The 27,206-nt window shown below is 40.7% G+C and overlaps 1 long non-coding RNA gene across 4 annotated transcripts; it reads right to left on the reverse strand.

Moving 5' to 3' along the window:
• Nucleotides 1–1,126: 1,126 nt before the first annotated feature.
• Nucleotides 1,127–26,455, reverse strand: LOC102151730. Of its 4 annotated transcripts, none has more exons than XR_005353977.1 (4): nucleotides 25,819–26,455; nucleotides 11,611–11,753; nucleotides 8,009–8,145; nucleotides 1,127–1,443 (listed from the first exon to the last, which is right to left on the reverse strand). It is a non-coding gene; the product is annotated as an uncharacterized LOC102151730 (long non-coding RNA). The 4 variants fall into 4 exon arrangements; XR_005353978.1 differs by lacking the exon at nucleotides 1,127–1,443 and adding an exon at nucleotides 4,676–6,502; XR_005353975.1 differs by lacking the exon at nucleotides 1,127–1,443 and adding an exon at nucleotides 4,676–6,541.
• Nucleotides 26,456–27,206: the final 751 nt, after the last annotated feature.

A 27,206-nucleotide genomic window follows, 5' to 3' on the forward strand; every position in this document is an offset into this window, starting at 1 on the left:
GCATGGAAAATATTAATTGCATTAATTAGAATTCAAATTGAAAGACTCTTAGACATGTTTTATACCACCAAAATGAACATTCATTGCCATCCAATTTTATATTCTTTATAAATTACATATACCTAACTAAGTAAGCTAATTTAGTTTTTCATGTTGGCCTGGGGAGAAGTTTTTAATCAGATTTGTGTCCCCAAATCCACCATATTTATTCAGGACTTAGGTAAACCTAAGGCCCCATTATTTTTGGCACGATGGGTATATTTAACAGCTTTGGGAATGCTGCATGCTGCTAAATTTCGGGCAGCAGCCACATTGATGTAAAGGCAGGTGTTTCATTTTTGGTAACTGGCAACTGACCTCCCAAAAGAAGAAGTGGAGATGGCCTATTAATCATCCAAAAAGAATATTTGCCAAGTTTTAATTACTCTTAATGAAGGTTGTACCTAATGAGAACACGCCTCAAACACCAATCTGTCTAAGCATTCACATTGTCATGATGGAGAACATGTTGGACACCATTTTCTGCTTAGGTTCCCTGCCAGGAAATAACTGCCAATTAGGGATCTTGGAGGGAATTCTGATCTGTTAGGAACATGTTGGGCCTCAGGAAAACAGAGGGACCCAGGACTCTGTTACATAAAGAAGGGAGTAGTAGAGAAGACCCAAATGGAGCTTGGCCTGGCCAACGCATGTGCGTTCTACATGACAGGGTGTTTTTACTGTCATTGTTCTCACCTACTTTTTAGGAATTCCCTTTCTTGGGGCAAAGAGAATGGGCCTTTCAGCTGAGAGGGAGCCCTTGCCCTGACAGACACACCCCAGTGAGCACTGTCACTAGAAGAGGCAACCACAGCCACAGCTTTCTCAAAGTCAATTGAACCCCTTTACATTCCTTTTTTCTGGAGTGTGTTCCTTTACTCATCTGCTCCCTATCCACAGGACTTAAGAGCCAGGGTATAGGCGTATGATATAAGCTACCACTGAGGCAAAAATAAAGCCAGATAAGAGTTCACACTACAGCAAGCCCAGGAAATATCTCTGTCAATGGCAATATCTTTGTACAAAATGGACAACAGCTTGTATTTTCATGGAAAGGGGGGTGGTGGATCAGAGCCGGTTTTATTTTTGTAAAGAGAAAAATCATGTAGATGGAGGAGAAATTGATGAGCAAGTCCTGACTGGTGAGGACTGCAGCCTTAAGCCCACATTTAAGATGCCAAAAGAATAATCTTTGTAATTACAAATTTCAATCAGCAGCAGCAGTAGGTAGACTCCCGGTGAGAGCCTCTTATGCAGCAAGACGAGAAGCGAGATGAGGCAGGAGAAAAGCAGGAGGCTGTCGGCTATGGGCTGAGAGAGAACACAGCTCCCCACTGGGGGCCCGTGCTCAGGTGTCCACAGAACGGGGCCAGTACTCTGGAGAAGGCCGAAGTGCCACCAAAACTAGGAAAAAAGACCATTACAATGAGGAAGAGGCAAGCAAAAAAGAGTGGAAGAGAACACAAAGAGACAAAGATCTTCAAAACATCCATGGGGCCGCAAGAGCCATAGCCAGCCCATAAGACTCCTGTTGGTACCAAAGCCTCAATATGTGCCCTCGGCCCTTCTATCCCTAGATGCTCTTTCTTTCCTTATTCAGCTCCCACCTTACCTGGAACCGAGGAAGGCTATCACGAATCATGGGGATTTGTCACGAATCATGGGGATTTGTCACGAATCATGGAAGGCTAATGCCATCTGACACCTTGGACAGATTAGACCCCAGAAGTGTGGGGGCAGTGATAGGACATTTTTTTTGGGGGGGGGGGGTAGTCACACAGAGAGAGAGAGGCAGAGACACAGGCAGAGGGAGAAGCAGGCTCCATGCACCGGGAGCCCGACGTGGGACTCGATCCCGGGTCTCCAGGATCGCGCCCTGGGCCAAAGGCAGGCGCCAAACCGCTGCGCCACCCAGGGATCCCTGATAGGACATTCTTAACAGGAGCCAGCACCCTCGGGAGGCAAGTCAGATTTAGGACCTGGATCTACGGTGGGCTCGGGTGTTCTCATTCTCTCATGGCCTTCCTCTTCCCTGTTTGTTTCACATGGTAATTTCGAAGGTACAGGCGACCGCCGTCTACACCCATCCTGCAGGGAAGAGCTTCTGGGCCCGAGCTGCCGTGTGTGCGCACCAGGTACACACCAGGTGCACACGAGTTTACGCCCGCGCTGAGGCTAACCGCCGCGATGGAGGAAGCAATTAGCAAATCTCTGACTTACCCTTCTGATGATACTTAAATTCCAAAAGCTACTTGGCTAAAATGTTTCTCCTTAATTAGAAGCAATTAATAGGTGAGGCTAGGTTTGCATTTCACAAGAGAGTTTGCATTTCATGCCCAAAGTCGCATAGTTCCTTCACCGACGGTCCCTAACGGCCGTGACCCGAAGGCGCACAACCGCAGCGGCGCGTCGGCCGGGCCCGTCCCAGGGAGAGCGCGGCCGGGCGTGAGCCGCCCCTTGGCCCAGCGCGCGCGCACCCACCTGGGCTGCAAAACACACGCCCTCTCGTTGCAGGTCCTGCCTGCCCTGCCCACCTTGACCCCTTCCGAATTTCCTCCTGTCTGGCCGGTTCCCTCTCCCGAGAAGGCGCGCCCGCCCTCCCCTCCTCGGTCGGGCCAGACTCTGGACACCGAGGCCCAGGGGACTCCCTCCAGAGTCCACAGGCTGAGGGCGGGGCGCACCCCGTGAGCAGTCGTGCTAGTAATCAGACCGCGGGTCAGGCCAGAGGTCACTGCGCCACACAAACCCACGGGACACGACGGGCCGGGCGCCGTGGGTGAGCAGGAGGGAGCACCGAAGTGCAAGAGGCCACAGGGAGAGATGGGAGCAGGTGGGGAGGAGACAACGAAGCCGCAGAGAAAGGAGAAAAGACCACGGTGAGTTAGGAAAGAGGAGACCGGCAAAGCCCGAGTGGGACGCAGCCCGGCTGGTGGAGGCCCGGCTGGTGGAGGCCCGACTGGTGGAGGCCCGACTGGAGGCCCTCATCACACACCAGGCAACGCCGGGGATCCGAGGCCAGCGTGGAAAGCATAGAATAGAGGAGCAGTCCTTTGGGTTTATGTGTTAGTTTTGTCCTCTATCTCCCTTTTAGTCTCCAAAATCTTAGAGGGAGAACTGTATTCAGAGGAAGAGTTGTCCAACTCCAGCCTCCAGGGCAAATCCAGACTGGGCACTTGTTTCTGTAAATAAAGTTTTATTGGAACACAGACATGTTGATGCACTTTTGTATGGTCTAGGACCTGCTTTCATGCCACCGGGGCACAGTTGGGCTGTTGTGACAGACATCATTTGGCCTACGAAGCCTAAAGTATTTTCTGTGTGGCCACCCCTGGCTTGGCATATAATGTCTCCACGTTAAATCCTGTCTGCACTCTAGCCACCATACAGGCAATGGTGCTGATTCTTGCTATTTCTCAACACACCAGGCAGTCTTCCTTCAGGGCATTTCCACCTAATTCTTCCCTCCACCAGGACTGGACATTTCGTCTCCCAGACAGACAGACACACGGCTCATTCCCTCATCGAATTCAGGTCTTTGTCAAAACATCGCCTTCTCAGGGGACCCCACCTGCTCACCCGCTTTAAAACTGCAAACACAATCCACACCCCCACCCCAGCACCCCCATCTCCCTCTTCTGCCTAAGTTTCTTCACAGCAGTTCGTGTTTTCTAACATCTTCTATATTTTGTCAACTTCTTTGTTTATTGTCTTTCTCACCCTAGCAGAATGTTGGCTATTTGAAGACAGGGATTTGGCTATAGTATTTACTACCGTGTCCCCAAAGCTAGATCTGTGCCTGGAACATAGCACTCAAGTACAGTATTTGTTAAGAGAACGAACCGTACAAAGTACCTACTACAATTTCTCCCACTGTACGGATGAGAACACCAAGTTCCTGTGAGGTTGCAGGATCTGCTAGAGGTTGTAATGCAAGTAATGGATTTCTGAGCCTCCAGGCTTAAGCACCACCAGCGCAAACGCTATGGCAACTGTCTGCCTCTACTGTGCATCCGTGTCACAGCTGGTTACAGAGCGTGGCACCCTCTCTAGAGCCAGGCACCTTTCCAGATTGTGAGCAGGATAAAAGGAGTACCAGGAGCACAGTCCCTGATATGAAGAACCTTAAAGTCTAATTCTTTCTATTTCCCTACAAATATACGTAAATATAATGACACATGTATGTGAATTTTTTGTTTTACTTTACTTTTTACTAGAGCAAAATTTCAAATGCACGAATATAGCATAGAATAATGAGCCTCCAGGGTATTCAGTTCCAACAATTGGTAATGCTTCTCAGATTCTATTTTGTCTGTCCTCCTCCAATTTCTCATTGCCTACTGGAGTATTTTAACACAAATCCCAGACATCATCCCATTCCACCGACAGATACTTCATTATATATCTCCAACCAAGGATTTTTTTTTTTATTGAAGTACAGTTGATACACTAGGTTACATTAGTTTCAGCTGTACAAAATGGCAGTTTGACAACTCTATACATTATGCTATGCTCACTACTGGAGTACTGTTTATTTTCTCCTATTTTTTCAAGCAATCATTTATATAATTATTCAAAATCAAGCAAAAAAATGTTGGGTGCCTGGCTGGCTCAGTAGGTAGAGCATGCTTGCTCTTGATCTCAGGGTCATGAGTTTGAGCCCCACACTGGGTGTAGAGATTGCTTAAGTAAATGAACTTCAAAAACAAACCAAAAAAAAAGGCAATTTTTAAAAATATTTTAAAAAGAGATAAATGAAGATAGATATACAACTAGAATACGATGCATAATTTTTTAAAAAGGAATAAATCAAGAAAAATGAGATTCAAAGGGATGAATAAATTAGGAAAGATGTCATGAAGGAGCTGCCACTTGAATTTGGCCTTGAAGGATAGGTAGAGACTGTGAGTAGGACATTATCAATAAATGAAAGAGGCTGGCTAAGTCCCAGAAGATAAGAAACTGAGAATGTGTCTGGAAAATGAGAGGTCCCTTTTGTTGGAGCAGATGCCACCCATGAGCTATGCTTCTCAGAGTTCGGTCCTAGGACTATAGTAGCTTCAACATAACCTGGGAAATTGCTAGAAATGTGAAACCACAGGTTCCCCTGTGTGCAACTTCACTAAATCATAATCTCTGGGTTTGAGGCCCGGGAATCTGTTTTAATAAGTTCTCTAGGTGATTCTTTTTCTTTTTTCTGTTTTTTCTTTTTCAATTTTATTTATTTAAGTAATCTCTAAACCAACGTGGGGCTTGAACTCAGGACCTAGAGATCAGTAGTCACACTCTTCCATCTGAGCCAGCCAGGTGCTCAGGTGATTCTTCTTCTTCTACTTTTTTTTTTTTAAAGATTTTATTTATTTGTGGAGCAGGGAGCCCCATGCGAGGGTTGATCCCAGGATAGTAGGATCATGACCTAATCCAAAGGCAGACTCTTAACCTACTAAGCCCCCCAGGCCTCCCCTCTGCAGGTGATTCTTAAGCTCTCAGAAGTTTAGGAAGGGCACATGTAGGGCACATGGGAAGAATGTGACCTTGAAAGCTAGCCTTATCTGTTTTCCCTCATGAATACTGTTAAACAGAGACATGACTGTGTCTGTGTTTCAGAGCTCTGAAGGATGGATGAAAAGTACAGAAGTAAAACTTTGAAACAGGAAGAGTGTGGGTAGCTGTTGCAGTGGCTGTCAAATGCAATGACAGCTATAATCTATTGCTTGTGTTTCCCAACATCCATTCACTGATTGGGTTTCCAACCCAATTTTCTGAAGAAACCACCCCCTTCCCGACCCTCAGTCTATCTGCTTCAATGTACAGTTCTCCTGGCTTCGGGGTTGATCATGTGACTCCAACTGTCCAATAAGAGCATCATTTCCTAGCCACAGTGATTGATTCAAGGAATCTGTTAGATGTTGAGAGGCTCCCTCTGAAACTTCTAAGAGAAAATGTACTTTCCTAGGATTTGCTTTCCAAAGAGAAATGTGCAACCTCCTTGTAAGTGGAAAGGTAGAAAACTTTTCTGAGAAAGGAGCCTACTTCCATGCTGCTGGTGTCGTGGGGGCTGAGATGGCCCTTCCGAGTTGGATCAATTTACATCAAGGAGGCTCTAGAGCTCTCCACTCTAACATTGACCTGTCACTGGATACAGGCTGTCACCAGGAAAAGATCATGATATTGACCCAAATGTCTTTCCTCCGCAAGCGCAACTCTCAAAGAGAGACTGAGCTAAGCCTCCAGCCGCCGACATCCCCACGGCTGGGGAAGAGCTCCTCGGAGTCTCGGGGGGAGCAGCCCAGCCTTCCCACAGCGGGGCTCCTGCTTGAGCGCGGCTGTGAGGACGGGAAGGCCTGCAGGTGAAATGCAGGAGTGAGGAGGAGCCTGACGCAGTCCCAGAGATGGTGGAGTTTCACTCGCGCTGTGTAAATACTCGAGGAGATGCTCCCACCCAGAGGTCCTGACCGACATCCATCTGGGAAGGGTCAGAATGGAAAGCATAGTTGAGGAGCACCTGCCAAGAGAGAGAGGAGATGGAAAGGAGGGAGGATGGAGGCTGAGGAGCTTCCCGCTCAGGGGGCAAAGAAAGGAAAAAGAAGCCACGAAGGAAGAAAAGAGGAGCAGTTAAAGAGGCAGCAGAATCAGGTGGCACTGCAAATTCCAAGGCAATAACAATAATAGCCAACATGGTTATTAACGTTGTGCCAGGCTGTGAACATCGCTGGCTGGGAACTTAGGGTGATGGCGAATGAGTTGGGTGGGGGTTAATCAGTTGATGAGCAGTGACATTAGGGGAAGACTCTGGATTCTGCGGATAGGACAGGTGGACTTGAAGCATGTGTATTTGCTAGCTGAAACAAAAAGTCATCAAAAAAGAGAATATATTTGTGTGAATAAATTTTATCCCAACTCTCTGTTTTCATTTACTAGCTGTATTGGGATATAATTCACATACCATACAATTAAACTATTTAAAGTGTACGATTCAATAGTTTTTAGTATATTCACAGACTTGTGCAACCATCACCACAGCTGGTTTTAGCACAGTTATATCTCCTTTTAGCCCTACTCCCTGATCCTCCACATCTCCCTCAGAGCAAGCAACAATTAGCCTATTTTCTGCTCTGTTTTGGACATTTCATATAAATGGAATTACATAGAATGTGGTCTTTTTTTTTTTGACTGGCTTCTTTCACTTGGTGTAATGTTTTTAAGGTTCATCCATGGTGTAGCAGGAAATAGTGCTTTCCTCCTTTTCAGGGCCAAATAATATTCCACTGCCTGGCTACCCCACATTTTGTTTATCATTGGCCAGATGATGGACGCTTGGGTCATTTCTGCCTTCTGTGATAATGAATAGTGCTGCTATAAACTTTCATGTGCCAATTATTGTATGGACATACTTTTTTCATTTTTCTCAGATATTTGCTAGGTTATGAGGAAATCTATGTTGAATCATTAGAGGAGAGAGATATACAGGAAGATAGGGAGTGTTTCCCATCTGAAAATCAAATAATAATAAAACCAAACAAATGATCGTCCTAAGGAGTGACCTAACCTCTGAGATTCCAAGTCTTCAGTACTAAAGATATACCCCATTTGGTCTCAGAGTAGCCATGGATATAGCTGTATCCCTGCCCTTTCCCATCATTGCCTGTTCTTGGGGGGTAAGCTGAGGAAAAGAAGAATAAAATAATGTACATATTTTACTTGCAAAGAGTATTACATAGCTTATGACAGAATCTGAGTTGGAGCAATCTAACCAACCTATGCCCTAATCTTTTGGGGTACCTTGATGGGAGTGAGGAGGGACTAAATGATGCATAATGGTATGTATCAGATGATTACAGGATGCTAAATGGCAAATGGGGTTAGTCTTTAGCAGAACCTAGAAATTCAGAAGCAGGAAGGATCATTGTGAACTGGCAGGGTCATTTTGGTATTTCTGCAGGGGGCAGGACTGGTTTTTGAGATTACTTACCTGGAGACTTATTGGCACCCTGTGAGTAAATGTCCAGGATCAGATGGAAGGAGCAGAGATAGTGTCCAAAATAGAGTTGACAACTTTGCAGGTCCTGGGCTTTCCATGCACTTTCTTACGTCACTCGAAAAGCAAGCCTGGTATGAGACATTAAGTTCCCTCATGTCATTAATCACACCAAGGCTCACAGAGTATATCAGTTAGGATCCACAAGAGAAGCAGAACCAATAAAAGGAATGAGAGATAGACAGATGATAGATGATAGATAGATAGATAGATAGATAGATAGATGATAGATAGATAGATGATAGATTTATCACAAGAATTTTTTTTTTTTACGCAGTTGTGAAGGCTGGCTAAGCAGGTCCACAGTCCTCCTTAGGGCAGAAAGGAAAGGCAGATCATGAGCACATGAATCCCCAGAGGCATGACCTGAAGAGACTCAATCTTTAACCCCCAGGAAAGCCTGGACCCTCTGTTGAAGGTCTTCCAACTGATGGGTCAGACCCATCCATGATAATCTCCTTTTTAATCAACTTGAAGGTGAGTGATTAGCTCACTCATTACAGCTGATCACAGCTGTAATATTCAGAGCAGCCCCTATGTTCGTGTTTGATGAAATACTGGGAGCGTGCTGTAAAATAGCCACCGATTCCCTTCCAACCCCCCGTTCCTGAAGTAGAAAACCCTAACCAGAAACTACTGATCTTTTATTTTTTTAAGATTTTATTTATTCATTCATGACAGACCGAGAGAGAGAGGCAGAGACACAGGCAGAGGGAGAAGCAGGCTCCATGCAGGGAGCCCAACGCGGGACTCGATTCCGGGTCTCCAGGATCACACCCCAAGCGGAAGGCGGCGCTAAATCGCTGAGCCACCGGGGCTGCCCAGAAACTACTGATCTTTGGACCATTAGGGAGCTGATCCAGGATTCAAATCCACCTCAGGCTCTTACACCCCATAGAACACTTCCCGTGATCCAGAATGATCTTTCTTACCTTTTGAGATTTGGTGCTCTTTCCTGTCTGGGACTTGTCTAGAAATATCTCTGCTCTCTACTATCTAAATTTGCATTTACATATTATATCCACAGTTTCCGTTGTTGTCAGTGGTGGCAGACTTCTAGGAAATCACCTATACAGGAGCAAATGAAAGCAACCCACTGTGTTTCTACCTGTTCACATTGCCTCAGGCACGGACGGGTAAGGCTGCAGTGTGTGGAACCCTTCCTGCTCCCCAAGCCAGTCACTTCAAAACCTTCTGCTTATAGAGCTAGCAAAGTAGTCACTGGGCAATTACACCCTGTGGTCTGAGTGATACTTGGAATTATAGGAAGCACTTGTGAAATAAAACAAAAAACAAAACGCAGCAATAATAGGAAATATCTGCAATGAAAATCAAGTCTTCCTTGGATCTTCTATTTGTGTCCTGGTCACATCAGTCCTGCACCCCAAATTCCTAAATAAATCCCAGTGAACACACCTAGGCCAGCTCCTGGATAAGCAAAGAACCATGGCCATTTACTGTGCACAGTTCATAAATGAAGAAAGATTTACACATGTGTCAGTATGACTCCTTTGTAATCATCAGGAACTCTGAAATAGACATTTTAGTCTCGAGAGAGAACCAAACCTGCATTCCTAGCAAATGTTCTCGGTATCATAGTTCTAGATAAATGATACCTAACTCCATAAATCTAAACTAATGGATTTTTCTGGCACAATTGTACTTCTTTCTAGGGAAGAATCTGCAAAGTAAGCTCTTGTTTAAGAGAAATAAGCTTGCTTCATGACGTTTGTTCAATAAATACCACACACATATATTTGGCTGTATACGTATAAGAGGCCTGATAAGTGACACAGCAGGACCTATATACATATTTATTCATGACGATTTGATTTTCTGCAAGATCAAAAAAGTCTTTGTGGGTCTGCAGAGACTATATGTTTAGAGACTATATGTTTACTGACATTGAAAAAATTCATGATCTACTGATCAATTAAACTGCAGATTATGAAAAAAGTAAGTACATTATACTCCTCTTTCTGAGAAAAAGTATCTTTATGTAGAGCAGAGGCAAAGTCAGAGAGGGTGTACATTTTCATGATATGATTCTTAAAAATAATTTTTTTAAAGATTGTATGTATGTATGTATGTATTATATTTATTTACAAGAGACACACAGAGAGGCAGAGACACAAGCAGAGAGAGAAGCAGGCTCCCGCAGGGGAGCCCGAGGCAGAACTCGATCCCAGGACCCCGGAATCAGGACCTGAGCCAAAGGCAGATGCTCAACCACTGAGCAACCCCGGTGCCCCACAAATAATGTTCAATATCATTTATTGATATTAATGTAATATTTTAAAATATTTATTACATTATTATTCAATCTGCTGCATTATTTATTATTTATTACATTATGTCGTTTCAGTCTATCATTGTTTCCAGGGATTTTCTATTTTATGTGTATCTATGTCTTCATTACTCCAGGAGAAATAGCTTGCATGTTATGAAGAGCTTTCATCTCGAGCCTTCTTTCCTCTTTTCCTTTTCAAACCCGCACTTTGAAAACCAGCTTTCTTCAGGGACTACACACAAGCAGCCCTGGATCATCACAGAAGCTAGGAGCCTCCTAGAATATCGCGAAGGCTCCAGAGGTGCTCTGGTAGAAACGCAGGGCTGGACCTGGGGAGCCGGCGGTGCTGGGAGATGCTGTGGGGGCAGGGCCAAGCCTGGGGGAGCCCTGGGAGATGCTGTGGGGCAGGGCCGGCCGGGTCTGCCATCAGACAAAGGGGCCGCTGCACATGGGAGGCGAGCAGATGCCAACAGACAGCTTTTGTGAGTCCCTTCATGTTAATTAACTTTTGTGAGAACCTTCATGTTAATTAACTTTGCTTGAGCTTTCCCTGGACTTGAAAGCTTTGGAATGGTTTGTTTTTGTAAAATGCTTTGACTCCAGGGAGAGCCGCTTCAAGAGGGAAAAAAGGAAAAACAGAAAGAAAGGGAAAATTTTTAAGTGGGGTTTTGCTTACCGGGAAAGTTCCTCCCTTGGCTCCGTCCCTCCCCTCCCCCCACGAGGACCGGCTCCACCATCAGAGAGAATTTTAATGGCCTTTTTTTCTTACCCTAAAAAATAAACCAGAACCAGACTTCCATGCAGTTAAGAACTAGCTTTGCCTCACCCTGGCGAAGACAGGTGTGCGTGTGTGCCTGTGTGTGTTTTAAAGGAAGCGAATTCAAAGTCTGAAGAGCCGTGGCCTAATTTATTTCAAGCTGGAGGAAGAGGAAAACCGAGCTAGATTGTGGGGCCCAGTTCTGGAGGCGAGACTCGCCCATCCACAGGGCGGCAGACCCGGGGGAGACATGCGTGCGGATGGAGCGTTCCTGGAGTTTCCAAGACTTTGTGTGACCAGTCCAGGATAGTGGAGGCTGACAGAGACCAAGGGAACAGAGAAGGTGCTGGAAAGTGGGAAATCTAGTCAGCCCTCTAGTTATTCATAAAGTCTACATGACATCAAACTACTGACATACTTTGTCTTACTGCCATTTTGTTATGAACATTTCCAAACATACAGAAAAAGTCGAAAGAATCGGGTACCCACCACCTGCATTCTGTGATGAATTTGCTTTAATCGCCTGTGGAACTGTCCATCCATCTCTTTCACATGTTCAGCAGGTCAGCTCATTCTGGGAGGACTTGAAAGGTGCGGCTGGTATACTTGAGGGCAAGCACCTCAGCGTGCAGCTACCAACGGGAATTTAATCTTTGTTTATGGTTTGCAGAATTATTTGGATAAAATTTACATACCGAGGAATGCATAAATCTCAAGTGGACCTTTGGATGAGTTTTAGCCAATACATACAACTTACCTTTTTTTAAAAAAATGACTTCTAATTTAACAAAAAGTTATAAGAATAATACAAAGAGCTCTCATTTGCCCTTTAACCAGATTCACCACTTTTTTTTTAACTAGTTGTGAGTCAAATATGTCATGGACTTTTACTACTTAATAATTCTGTGTATTTCCTAAGAGCAAGGCTGTTCTCTTATTTAGGAAGTTGGACTTTAATACGACACCTTTTATCTAAACTACAGTCCATATTCCAAAATTGACAATTTAATCCCAATAATTTTCTTTATGGCATTTTTCCCCCTCCAATACAGATTGCAGTCCTTTGTGAATTATAGGTTTAACTTTACTGTGCCTTTATCCTGTTTAATGCCTTTTGGCTTAAATTCTACTTTGTTTCATATCACAATAATGATCCTTGAATTCTTATTGTTTCCTTAGCCTGGTAAATTTTTGTCTATTTCTTTAACTCTTTTTGGTTCACTGTGTTAAGGGTATCTTTCTGATCACTGCATAGAGTTTGGTTGTGTTACATAAGCCAATTTGAAGATCTTTTGACATATAGGCAAGTTAAACCTATTCACATGTAACAAGATGACCAAAGTTGGTTTCAACTCTGTCATATTTTTTATGTTATGATTACAGTGAATATTAATACTGTATTTGCTATGCTTCTTTCTGTAGGTCTATCCTCTATATTAATTTTAAAGGTTTTTTGGGTACTTTTTGTTCTAGCTATTACCTTTGTGTTTATATATTGTATCGTTTCCCTAAGTCCTTTTATTTTCTTACTTATCCTGTTATTACCTGACCCATCAGTGATATCTTCTGACTCCCACTTAACTACAAGAGGCAATGATCTTATTCTGCTTTCCCCATCTTTATCGTCTTCTCACATTTTTGGATGTTTTCTTTCTACTTTGTCAGAACATATAATATTTATATGTTTGCTCTCTTGTTTTACTCCTAGCTCCACAATTGACTATATTAAGTGTTCACCATTGGTTATTTTGTTAAAGTTTCCTCTGTTATCAGTTAGTTGGATGAAGTTCATTCTCTCCTATGTTCTTCAGGAAGGACATACACACAGTATACCATGGTTTGGATAGCTGAGGTGGGTATAAAATCTTTAATTAGCACTTTCTTTCCTTGAGCATCATAAAAATGCTGCTTCACTATTGCATTGCTTCACATGTGGCTGATGAGAAGACAATGCCCCACCTGGTTTTCTTACCTGTAAGTCACTGGATCTTTCTGCCTGGAGGCTCTGAGGATGTCTTTTGTTTTTGTTTGTTTGTTTGTCTCTTTTGTGGTCTTAAAGTCTAATGGTTTTAATAGGATATGTCTCAGAGATAATTGTCTCATGTCAATTTTCAAGTTACACTGTAGTTCTATATGTTCTTTTATTTGTCCTTTTATTTCTAGAAAATTGTCTTGGATGATAAATTTAAATACTAGTTCCATTCCAATGTTTTGTTTGCTTCTTCAGAGACCACATTATTCATGTGTTGGACCTTTGTTGTCTGCCTTCCATTTTAGCCACTTTCTCTTGGATATTTTTAACTTCTTTATCTCATTTTAATTCTCTTGGTTGTTGATCTACTCTTTTTCTATGTCCCTTGTTACATTGCCATTGAAATTTATAGTCCATTGAGACTTGCAATTTATTCTTAATTTCTCAGATAATTGCATCTTTTTCTTCAATATCTCTCAATCTGAGTTGCATTTCTTTTTGTTTAGCAATCATTTCTATTCTTAGGCTTTAAAAAAATTATGATTCGAGGATTTAAAAACATCTATTTCCATATATTTGCTTTAAGATACTTAATATAGTTTAGAGAGTTGTGTTAAGTTTTCTTCTGCTTTATGAATGGGTTTTGGAAGGAGAATTTTTATCAGCTCAAATGTGATGATCGACATGTTCATTTTCTTTTTACAGTTGTCTTAGAGGAAATCATCTTGGTCTTTTTCAATTTCTAGCTATATTGTGGGCCCGGTTCCTAGATAAAGAATGCCTTCACATGCCAGCTTACTAAAGTGCAGTTGTTTTATTTTTTTTTTAAATTTTTTTAAGTTTTTATTTATTTATGATAGTCACAGAGAGAGAGAGAGAGGCAGAGACACAGGCAGAGGGAGAAGCAGGCTCCATGCACCGGGAGCCTGATGTTATGTTATGATTACAGTGATTTAGATGGGTCTCCAGGATCGCACCCTGGGCCAAAGGCAGGCGCCAAACCGCTGTGCCACCCAGGGATCCCAAGTGCAGTTGTTTTAAAAGATGATGTTGACAGTGGTGATGGGGAGGGAGAGAGGGAATTGATTGGTGCAGTGGTGTGCTGATAAATGTTGAACTAGATCCCCAGGGGGAAAGAAGACTGAATTGTAGAGATTGCCAGTTTCTGTGATGTATACTCTCCCTCCAGGGTGGATTTCAAGCTACTAATGGTACAACAATGAATGCAGAGTTGGGAAGAGATGCGGTCAGTCTTTGTGAGCCAGTATGTCTCCTGAACACCTGTTTCTTTTTCTCTACCCCTACTCCCCACTCATGTGCTCTCTCTTTCAAATAAGTAAATATAATCTTTGAAAAATAATAAAAATTACTTTTATATCTGTTGAATTTTTTAAAAATTATTTTTTAATTCAAATCCAATTTAAGGGACACCTGGGTGGCTCAGCAGTTGAGCATCTGCCTTTGGCTCAGTGTGTGATCCTGCAGTCCCAGGATCAAGTCCCACATCGGGCTCCCTGCATGGAGCCTGCTTCTCTCTCTGCCTCTGTCTCTGCCTCTCTCTCTATGTCTCTCATGAGTAAATAAATAAAACCTTTAATAAAAAAAAAGAAATCAAATTTAAGTAACATATACTGTATTATTAGTTTCAGAGGTAGAATTTAGTGATTTATCAGTTACATACAACACCCCATGCTCATTACTTCAAGTGCCCTCCTTAACGCTCATCACCCAATTACCCCACCTCCCCTCCAGCAACCCTCAGTGTGTTTCCTAGAGTTAAGAGTCTCTTATGATTTGCCTCCCTCTCTGTCTTCCTAATGAGAAGAAGAATTTAAAGTTATTTTTAATTTTGGTGTATAATGGATTAAGACAGATCTTCAGTTAAAAGCTGTTCACTCTTCCCATGGCTCTCAGTATTCACAAATGCATTTAATGTTCATTTGTCATTGAATCTCATTTTTTTTTAATAAATTTTTATTTATTTATGATAGTCTCACAGAGAAAGAGAGAGAGAGAGGCAGAGACACAGCCAGAGGGAGAAGCAGGCCCCATGCACCGGGAGCCCGACGTGGGATTCGATCCCGGGTCTCCAGGATCACGCCCTGGGCCAAAGGCAGGCGCCAAACCGCTGCGCCACCCAGGGATCCCTGTCATTGAATCTCAACGCAACATGTTCCACAATGAAGATTCAATTGCTAGCACAGATCCATGAGTAAAAATGATCTGTTGATTTTATATTTAAAAAAAATTTTTTTGAGCACCAACAGTCATAAAATCAGTGACTCAGCAAAACTCATAGGCTACAACACACAATCTGCAGCAGCACAGGCTACTCACATGTGCTCACACACGAATTCACCCCTTCATTTAGTCAGTCCATAAACAAAGATATTTTGAGCACAAGCTCCAGGAACTGTTCAAAGGATAATAGAAAGACAAAATGACTCTGACACAGACTCTGACCTGAGATAGCTGGACACTCAGTTCCTTGCTGCCTTTTGTGCCTTCAATTTTGCTTTTAATTCTGAACACTTACTGTGTCTATATAACATGCGAGGAATTGAATAAAAAGTTGAAAGTCCAATTTATTGTCTGCTTTATCTTCTATGTCTTCATATTTTTTTTCAGATACTGAAGCAACTCATTGTTTTTATGTATCTGTCACTAGAATAGCAAATGATCCAAATTTGACTTCACTTTCATTGCTCTGTTTTGATACAGACATAACTGTGATTTTATAGACCTGGAGAAAAATTCAGTTTTCTAACTGACTTTCAATGGAACATCTGCCACTAAACACATAAACACTGACAGAATTTTAACTTTATCATAAGGAACTTTTGTAAACTCTTATGTGTTGTTTTAATGGAAAAAGGCAAATATGTGTGGACAAAGATGGTAATAGTTTAAAGATCTTAGTCTAAGGTTGCCTTCTAGCAATGGGGAGAAAAATAGACAAACTATCTGAACCTACAGTAGTTGTGGTTAGGTGAAATAACATTCCAGGAGGAAATTCTGAAATTGGAAGAGGGCGACACCACTGAGACGTCCATCCAAGGAATTTTTAAATGTATGTGTCCATCTAAATACATCCTTTGGATCTTCAACAATGTGATTTTCTTTGCAGAGATTGTTCTGAACATGACATAGGCCAATCCATCATGCTCAGCTCCTTAGATCTTGTAATTTTTTTTTGCTCATGATACATTTACCAAAATACCCCCTTAATTATACATGCTGCTGCAGAGCCTTATTATGTGGCTCCAGCTTCCTTCACTGGGTGAAGGAGACCCCATTAGATTTCCTAGCTTCCTTGAAGTGGAGAAATGCTTCACTACCCCTCATCTTAAATGTACATCCTCAAAGCTGTCTTGCTTGGGTTGTATTAAAAAGTTTATAGAGAAGCAAGATGATTAAAGCTGGAAGGAGTCCACTGGCTTTTGAGATTATGGATGATTATTTTTTATACTTCTGTATAGTTTCTAATTTTTTTCAATCCATGTTTATTACTTTTTTCAAAGCCACATCATCAAATTTATTTTAAACATACACACACTAAAATTTGCAAGGAAATATACCAAAATTATACAGTTAAGGGAATTGGAGAGATTTTTATATTCTGCATGCTTTTAGTATTTTCTAAATATTATTTTTAAAAATAGAATAATTATATACAAAAGTAGCCTATGAACTACTGAAAAAACTTCTCTTTATGAAAATCAATAAGCATTATGAAGCAATATTAAAAATTCTGATCTTTGGGATGCTTGGGTGGCTCAGTGATTGAGCATCTACCTTTGGCTCAGGGCATGATCCTGGGGGCCTAGGATCTAGTCCCACACTGGGCTCCCCGCAGGGAGCCTGCTTCTCCCTCTACCTGTGTCTCTTTCTCTGTGTGTGTATGTGTGTGTGTGTGTGTGTGTGTGTGTGTGTGTGTGTCTCATGAATAAATAAATAAAATCTTTAAATTAAAAAAAAATTCTGGTCTTTTAGCATTTATATTCCCATTGTTTACATACCCTATTTCAGATAACCCTTGTTGATGAATGTAAAGATTTAATCTAAGACCTTTCCAGCTTTCTTGACTATTTTAATATTTTCTATACAAGACTATTCCACTGCATTTCTGAGGTTTCTGAAAAGCAAGCCTCTCTCATCTTTCTTCTGAAACACACACACACACACACACACACACACACAGTCATAATGGTGATCTCTAGGTACTAGAAACAGGATTTTGGTTTGTTTTTACTTGTTTCTATTTTCTAATTTTCTTCAGAGTTGCTTCCATAACAATAAATAGTTTAAGAAAATAAATTGATCATGTTAGTAACTGCATCCCAGGCAAATAAATAAAACATTGCTCCATATCCTTACCAACATTTGGTATGATCAGAAGTTTCCATTTCTGGAAATCTGGTGGATATATAGTATTATACAGAGTGATGTTAATTTGTATTTCCTGATTATTAATAAAGCAGCCATTGGTGTATTTGTGTAGATCTGCACAAGATTTACATGTCTTAGTTACCACATTATAAAATATAAATAAATAAAATTAAGGAGCACCTGGGTGGCTCAGTCAGTTAAGCTTCCGACTCTTGATATCAGCTCAGGCCTTGATATCAGAGTCGTGAGTTCAAGCCTTGAGTTGGGCTCCATGCTGGGTGTGGAACCTACTTAATGAATAAATAGAATCTTGATACCTGGTACAGCAGCTTCTCTAACCTTGGTCTAAGTCTGCACTGTTCAATACAGTAGCCACTAGCCCCACATTAGCCTTTGATATGTGGTTAGTTCAAATTGAGATGTGCTTTAAGTCTAAAATACACTTTTATTTAGCAAAAGACTTAGTACCAAAGAAAAATGAAAAATATTTGTTAATAATTTTTATATTGATTACATGTTGAAGTGATAATATTTTGAATATACGGGTTTAAATAAAATGCATTATTAAAATTAATCATACTTGTTTCTTTTTTACTTCTATAAATATGGCTACTAGAAAATTTCAAATTATACACATGGCTCACATTCTTGGCTTATGTTATATTTCTCTTGGACAGCACTATTCCAGAATAATCTATTTTTTCTATATTTTTAAATCAAACTTAATGTTATATTTTTTCCTAGAAATGTTTCCATCTTGTAATTTTTTAATGGATTAACATAAAGTTGTTCATAATACTCTCTTACAATCTTTTTAATGACTACACCATCTGTAGAGATATCTCCTCATAAAATTCCTGATTTTAGTTATTTGTGCCTTCTGTCTTTTTTTTTTTTTCTTGATCAGTCATGACAGGAAATTCTCAAATATTAATCTTTTCAAAAACCAACTTTTGATCTTATTGGTCCTCATCTTATTTTTCTTTAACTTTTAAAAAAGGATTTTTATTTATTTATTCATGAGAGACACACAGAGATGCAGAGACATAGGCAGAAGGAGAGGGAGAAGCAGGCTCCATGCAAGGAGCTGGTTGTGGGACTCGATCCCAGGACTCTGGGATCAAGACCGGAGCCAAAGGCAGACGCTCAACTGCTGAGCCACCCAGGTGTCCCTATATGTTTGTTTTATATCTCACTAACTTCTGCTCCTATATTTATGACTTTCTTCTAGCAATCCTCTTCATGTTTATTTCACTGTTCCTTTTCAAATTCTGGAGATGTATACTTCAATTGTTTATTTTTAGACTTTTTTCTATTTTAATATGTTTTATGTTCCATATGTTTTAATACACATTATTTTTGTTCAACCTAAATATTTTCTCATATCCATTGCAATTTCTTATCTGATTCAATATATTTAGGTGTCTTTATCATCATTTCCAACCAAAGGAAAATGTTTTCTTTTAATTACTTATTTAACTGTTAGTGACCAATTTCTAACATAACTTCACTGCAGTCTGAGTACATTCCTCTGTAAAAGTTATTAAGACTTGCTTTTATGGCCTACGAGACTGTCAATTTTTGTATGTCCCCAGTTTGCTTGAAAAGACTAGATACTCTACAGTTGCTGGAGATAGGGTCCATATATAATTCAGGTTGAGTTTATTAATCATGCTCAAATTTTTTTTTTTTTTTTGGTAAAGATTTTATTTATTTATTCATGAGAGACACTCAGAGAGAGAGGCAGAGACCTAGGCAGAGGGAAAAGCAGGCTCAATGCGGTGAGTCTGATGTGGGACTCGATCCCAGGACCCTGGGATTATACCCTGAGCCGAAGGCAGATGCTCAACCACTGAGCCACCCAGGTGCCCTCTTTTCTTTTTCTTATAAAGATTTTATTCATTTATTTGACATAGAGACAGAGAGAGAGAGAGAGAGAGAGAGAACAAGCAGGGGGAACAGCAGGCAAAGAGAGGGAGGAGCAGATTTCCAGGACCCTGGGATCATGACCCAAGCTGAAAGCAAATGCTTAACTGACTGAGCCACCCAGGTGCCCCTCTTTTTTTTTTTTTTTTTTTTTTTTAAGATTTTATTTTTAAGCAATCTCTATGCCCAATTTGAGACTCAAACTTAGAACCCTGAGATCAAGAGTTGCATGCCAGGTGCCCCTTTGTTCAAATCTTCTATATCATTTTTTTTTTTCAGCTATGGAGAGACATGTTTTTAAATTTCCTCTCAGGACACTTGACTGGCTCAGTTGGTTCTTAAACAGCACATAGTTGAGTGTTTGTTTTAATATATGACAGACTGATGATCTTTTTCTCTTATCTAAATAATTTAGTCGATTTATATTTGTTATAATTATTGGCATATTTTTAGTTAAATATACAATCTTATCATGTGCCTTTATTTATCCCACTTTTTCTGCATATTTTATTGAACTTTTTCCCATTTTTTTTTCTCATGGATTCACTACAACACTCTCATTTCTCTTCTTTTGTTAGCTTAGAAGTTATACATGTTATTTCTATTTTATAGTTATATAAAACATTACAATGATCATATTTGATTGGTGAAAGATAAAGTTAATAAATACCATTCCAATCTCAGCTTTTCCAGTCTCAATTAAAAATACCCTCATTTTCCATTTAGCCAGGCCTAAAACCTTGGTCAGGGTTGGCTTCATGGGTTTGTGACCTATGCAGTCATACAGGGCCCCACTGTAAAAGGGTTTTGAGATTGATTTAGTGCCTGATGTAAGTATCTTGAAATTCTTCATATATTTTGAACGGGAGGCCCTGAATTTTTATTTTTTCCTGAACCCTGCAGATTATGTAACCAGTCATGACCTTAATATATACTTGACTCCTCTTTTTCCTCATGCCTTTTATCTATTCCATTAGCAAATCCTATCAGCTTCACCTTCTAAATTTATCCAGAATTGACAATTTCTCTCCACCTTACTTTCCACTATCACCATCCTAGTCCAGGTCACAATAATCTTTTCACTGAATTATCAATTTAGCAACCAAGTAATCCTCCTCAAACTCAAGTCAGATCATGCCAAAAGCTCTGAAGGCATTCTTTCTTATGCAGGGTAAAACTCACCAAGTCTTTACCATGACATAAAAGGTCCTACAGCATCTGGCTTCCTATTCCCTTTCTCATTGCATTCCTTTCTATTCTCCTCCTCTATTCAGATCCAGTCACACTAACATTCTTCCTTATTTTGAGCCCTCTAGGCATGTTCCCATTTCAGAGCTTTTGCAGCTCTTCCTTCTTCTGCTTGGAATGCTCTATTCCTCTATCTACCCCACCACCACCACCTAACCCCCTTCCTCATTCATACCTGGTATCTATATAGCTAGCTTCTTCAATTATTTCAGATTGACTCAGCAGTCACCTCCTCTGTGCAATCTTCCCTAGCTACCCCATCTGTAATTTAAAAGCCAAGACCCAATATTTTACATTCCTCTGTCCTGCTTTAATTACTCCTGTCTTATCACTTTATGATACATTTTTTGCTTGTATTTCTTTTTCATTTTCTTTATTCTAACTAGAATGTAGGTAAGTTCTATTAAGGTAAGGGTTTTGTCTGTTCATCATTGCACTCCCAGCCTAGAACAGTGCAAGATGCATAACAGAAGCTCAAAAACTTTTGTCAAATGAATAATTATTAAATGAATAATAAAAGAATCTTTGAACACTGTCTTCATGAGTTACTCCAATATATCCTTGTTGTCTTATAGTTTAATTCTATTTATTCTTTTTTTAAAAAGTAGACATTATTGTTGTTTCCTTGTAGTCAGTGTTCATTTAAACTTGCCTACATTTTACCCCTTTCTTTGCTCTTCATTCTTTCTTGTATTTTATTTTATTTTATTTTATTTTATTATTTTATTTAAGGATTTTGTTTATTTATTCATGAGAGACACAGAGAGAGAGAGGCAGAGACATAGGCAGAGGGAGAAGCAGACTTCCAGGAGGGAGCCGGATGCAGGACTTGATCCAAGGACCCCAAGATCAAATCTGAGCCAAAGGCTGATGCTCAACCACTGAGCCACCCAGGTGCCCCTTTCTTGTATTTTAGACCTACCATCTAGGATCAATTTCCTGAATTGCCTGAAGTATAGCCCTTAGAATTAAAGTTAGTAAGTGTGAGTTGGTTATAAAATTTCTCAACTCTTTTCTCTAAGAATGTTTTTATGTCTTCCTCCTTTATCGAAGATAGTTTTCCTACATATTGAATTCTAGGCAACAGTTACCTTCTTTCAGCGCTTCCAAAGTATCATTCCTCTGAATTCTGCCTTTCTTTTTTGCTGATGAGCTTTCAGTCTAACTACTAATCCATTGAAAAGAAATCGTCTTTATTATTTAAACTGTGTGGTAGGCTGAAAATCTCCCGGAAAATATGTCCATGTCTTAATCTCTGGAATGTATCATGTTACTTTATTTGGAAAAAATAATGTTTGCATATGTAGTTAAATGAAGGATCTTGAGATGAGAATATTGCCCTGGATTATTAGATGGGCCCTAAATGCCACAGCAAATTTTCTCATGAGAGAAAGGCAAAGGGAGATTTGACATACACACAACAGAGGAGCCAATCTCTGTAGAGACAGAGATTGGAATGATGTGTCCATAAACCAAAGAAACCAAGGAATGGTGGGAGCCATAAAAGCTTAAGAGGCAAGAAATAGATTCTCCCCCAGAGCTCCCAGACAGAGTACAGCCTCACTTGACATCTTGATTTCAAACTTCTGGTCTCCAGAATTGTGAGATAATAAATTTCTGTTGTTTTAAACTACTATGTTTGTGATAATTTGTTCAGCAGCCACAGAAAATGAATACAACATGCTTGAGGTTCAGTGTACCTCTCAAATATATGAATCCTGTCTTTAGACAGTTCTAGAAAATTCCTATCCATTATCTTTTCAAATACTGCTTTTGCTATGTTTCCTTTTTCCTCTTTTGGAAATCAAATGCATGTTAGATTTTTCTCAATACATCATAACTCTTACCTTCTTTTCTATATTTGCCATTTTCTTTTTGTTTCTCTGTTACATCCTGGAGAATTTTTTTGTTTTATATTGTAGTTCATGGATTCTGTGTTCTATTACTAAACAAATCTTTTATTTGTTGATTTTATTAAAGCATTTTTTACTTCTACAAGTTTTGTTTGAATCATTTTTATGTGTGTGATATGTTTGTCATGTTTTAGAGTCTCCTATTCCATGTAGATAAATAAGTTGGAATCTAGAAGACCCATTAAGCTGGATAACAGAACTCCTAGAAACCAAAGGGTGCAAGGTTCTATAATAGCTTCACGTGCCCTAATAGTTAATAGTAAAGTCTGGAGAGAACGGTATACCTCAAAAAGAATGTCATGTGGCTTTTACAATGGAGTGGACTGGAATGAAATACACAGAAATTGATATTAAGTTTTTATGTTTATATTGGTTAAAGTGATGCCAGTTCAGGCTAAAAGAGGAGATTGGTGCTATGATAGTCCTGTCTGAAACTGATTATAAAATTTTAACTGGGGCTGATGGATTCACTCTCATTCCACTACTCGTTCTGTGTTCCCTTTTAATTGGCGGATTACTTTTCAGGGTTATTTATCCAGTGGACTGGTTCAAATCTTTATTAGCAGAAATATGAGCCCTTTGTCTCTCTGCACAGGGTTGCTATGGTCTTCCACTGATTTTTACGATTGAACATAGTCAAACCGGGCAGCCCGGGTGGCAGGGCAGTTTAGCACTGCCTTCAGCTCAGGGCGAGATCGTGGTGACCCAGGATCAAGTCCCATGTCAGGCTGCCTGCATGGAGCCTACTTCTCCCTCTGCCTGTGTCTCTGCCTCTGTGTGTGTGTGTGTATGTGTGTGTGTCTCATGAATAAATAAATAAAATCTAAAAACAACAACAACACATGGTCAAACCAGTAGGTGGGTCCTCTGAGTTTCACCCATACTCCTCCCTGTTCCCGATACGCGATGTGAATTCTAGTCTCCAGGATAATCAGAATAAATCATCCTAACCAATGCTTAGTCCAATTTTTTCTTGATTTACTTAGTGGTGTGAGGAGCCTCAAATGATCAAGATGAAAGTCATCTTCCAATTCAGTGGTTGTGTGCCTAATGAGAACATTTCTTTCTTGAATATGAAGATTCTAAATCAATAGACTCTAAAATAACAGCACCAATAAACAAAATCTGCAAGTGGCAATAAGGAAAAAAATTTTAAGTGGATGATAAATAGAATAATGAGAAGTGTCATGCCCTCTTCAACTCACGAATTCTGGCAATGGGAGAAACCACAGTATTGGTCATAGACTCCAAGTCTATAATATATCCCATAAGACAACATGCCAATTTCACACATTTTTGGCAACACACCTAATCTTTAATTGGTTACTTTGTTTCAAAGTCAAATGCATATGTGGGAAATGAAACCTATTTTCATTTTTCCACTGCCTTGCTTCTCTCTATGGAGTGAGCTTCTTTGTTAAAAACACAAAGATACATAAGATATTCAATAAGTCCATGAATCCAGTTGCTGGAAGAAACATGAGGTCTAGGGAAGCAAATCCAAACTCAAAGTATATTTCTTTCTTTTTTTTTTTCAAAGTATATTTCTATGTAGGTTCATCAATTGTAACAAATGTACCACTCTGGTGGGGGATGTTGTTTATGCGGAGGAGATTGGCTCCACAGGTAAGGCAAGGAGTACATAAGAAATCTCCATACCGTCTGCTCAATTTTGCTGTGATCCTAAAACTGATCTAAAAAATTAGAGTCTATTTTTAAAAATGAAAAAATAAAGTACCTATTTCATGCCCCCTCCACTATAATCAACTGGACAGAGATTGGTCTGGCTTGTCCTCCCAGGTTTGTGTTGATCGTTTATGGTATCAGTAAGGCTTCTGATCAACAGCAGGCTATTAGAAGTCATGTTTTTGGGGAGTCCAGTTATATATGGACTTTTGATTGCACAGAGTGGGGGTGGGGGAAGCGGAGTGGGATTAAGCAGCACAAGGGAACTTTCTGGAGGATAGAAACTTTACATATCTTACTCAGGGATATTCGTTTGTCAAGCCCTCCTGAGCTATACTATTAAGATCTGTGCTTTTTATTGACTATAAATGGTACCTCAATAAATTTAACATATGATGTTATGTATGTTACATATGTAACATATGTATGTGTATGTATGTAAATATGTGTGTGTGTTTATCTGTTCTTTGCCCCACCCCTTTCCATTCCTCCCTTGAGAAGATACAATATCTAGGAACTAGATAATAGAATCCCAGAGAAAGGCAAGGCAAGTCCAAGGATGACAAAAGAAGTCTCAGGATGATAGTTATGCCACAGACCTAGATGGAGAGAGAATGGAGGTCTGCGGGAGGGAAGTTTCTAAGTAAATAATGGAACAGATAGATTCCTTCACAAGGAAGCCTGAGGACTGTGGAAAGTTGTAGTGAGAGGTTAATCAAAGGTGTGGGAAAGAGAACTAAGGAAAAGAAAAAGAAAGGCAATCATTAACTTCAAAATGGAAAAGTAAGGAAGGTACAGTGATCAAACTATTATATAACACCCAGCTGAGAATAATAGTAACCAACTCTAAAATTTGTGACATAATTATATTGGAGGGAAGGCTGACAAGATGGATCCTCTACAGTAATATCAAGTGAATAGATAAAACAGGTGAATGAAAAGAGATCAGGTTACATGTAATAGAATTAGAATTATGGGCATGTAAATTTCAGAAAAAAATGCTTAAAAAGTTGAAAGTAGTTGTCCCTAAGAAAGAAATGGAGCAGGCAGCCCGGGTGGCTTGGCGGCTTAGTGCCGCCTTCAGCCCAGGGCCTGATCGTGGAGAGCCGGGATCAAGTCCCATGTCAGGCTCCCTGCATGGAGCCTGCTTCTCCCTCTGCCTGGTGTGTCTGCCTCTCTCTCTCTCCTCTCTGTGTTTCTCATGAATAAATAAATAAAATCTTAAAAAAAAAAAAGAAAGAAATGGAGCTTGAAGAAAGCAGAAAACACTATACTTTGGCATGAATTACTGAATGATACTTATCTATAAAAATTGTTGTGGACTTTAGCCTTTTCTAACAACAAAGTTCAAACTTCTAGGGAGATTTTTAGAGTAATTTGAAAAAAATCTGAAGCCATTTACTAAGGTAGCTTATTAATTTCAAGAGGTCATGTAGCAGACACTGCAATTTAACCTTTACAGATTTATTTACTTGTTTCAGAGGTTCAAACTAAAACCACATAAACAAACAAAGAAACACACTGAAAGCAGCTCAGCAGCAAAGAAGAAATGAGAGCACTTACCAACCTGTTGTGAGCAATGCAGATTCCCTTGTCGTGCCCAAGATTGCGAATCCGAGGAGCCGACACCAAAGCAAACACACGAGGGTTTATTTACAAGCTCGAGCTTGGGTCCAAGTATACCTGACACAGTGGAGCAGGGACTTGGACCCTGAGACCAAAAGGCATAGCAGCTTTATGGGGACCAGTGGCCAATGGGATACGCAGAAAGTTGCACAGTCATGTGGGTCCACAAGCAGGTGGCCGATTGAATTACATTTTACCCTAAAGTATCCATTTGAACTGGCCTATCACTGAGCGGATTTCCGATTAGGGTATGCCCTGGGCATGGTCTCTGCTTGTCCAGGGGTAGGGGATTTTTGTTAAATTTCCTGGGCCCCACATTCCCCCCTTTTTCAGAGGATCCTATGCAGGACCCAATCATGGGTCCAGGTTGCTCTCAGAGTGAGCCAGGGGGAATGATTAAACCAGGATTGTAACCAACTTTGTTGCTTTTCTCGCTCTCATTTACATTCCAGCAAAAAAGCAACATCCTACGCTTAAGGCAGCACATAACCCCTCCACCCCCACCCTTTGTTGTAAGAAGACTAAGTCTAATCCCCTTCTATTTTGAAGGACAACCTCAGACTAGGGAGTCTTGGAGGTGGGAAATAAGTGAGAACGGCGCAGTCTTAGCTTTTAGGGGATTGTCCTTGTCCAGTTGGCTTTTCCATTCTGGAACAAAGTCCTTGAGAATGGCGTGTGGGTCAGCTGGCTGGACGTGGGTGTAGTGGACCCAGGGAGTAATCCCCGTAAACCTTGAGAGCGGTGGGAGTGGTTCAGGATCACGATGTAGGGTCCCTTCCAGCGAGGTTGAAGTGTCCAGTGTTGGTATCTCTGCCCGTATACCCAGTCACCTGGCCGATATCGATGGGGGTCCGGGAGTGGCCCAGTCTCATAGAGGGCCCTCAGCTTAGGCCACACCTGCTCATGGGTTATGGAGAGTCTGTTCTTAAACCTTAGGGTTTCTTCAGTGTTGGTAACTAAAAATCCCCTGGTCCAAATTTACCATGTCTCTGAAGGCCTTAACTGAAGAAATGAAATGCACACTGGAGGAAAAAATTGGGCCTTTGTTGCAACAATAGTTTCAGCTCAACAATATCAATGGAATTAGTTTTTCAAACAGAAGAAAACAAAGGACTCTGGAGCACCAAAGCCAAGGAGACCGTATGAGCTTTCCCAGTACCTTGGTTTCATCAGCCACAGCGAACCTGGGGATAAGAAGACATGTCCTGAACGTAGGTACACTCGTCTTCTTACATTATCCCTGGTGGGATGGCTGGTCAGCAGGACCCTCGCGAATCTGCAGGGGCACTAGAACGGGCCACAGATCAGGCTGGGGCCAGGAAAAA

This window comes from Canis lupus, chromosome 1 (assembly GCF_011100685.1).
Source record: "Canis lupus familiaris isolate Mischka breed German Shepherd chromosome 1, alternate assembly UU_Cfam_GSD_1.0, whole genome shotgun sequence".
NCBI lineage: Eukaryota > Metazoa > Chordata > Mammalia > Carnivora > Canidae > Canis > Canis lupus.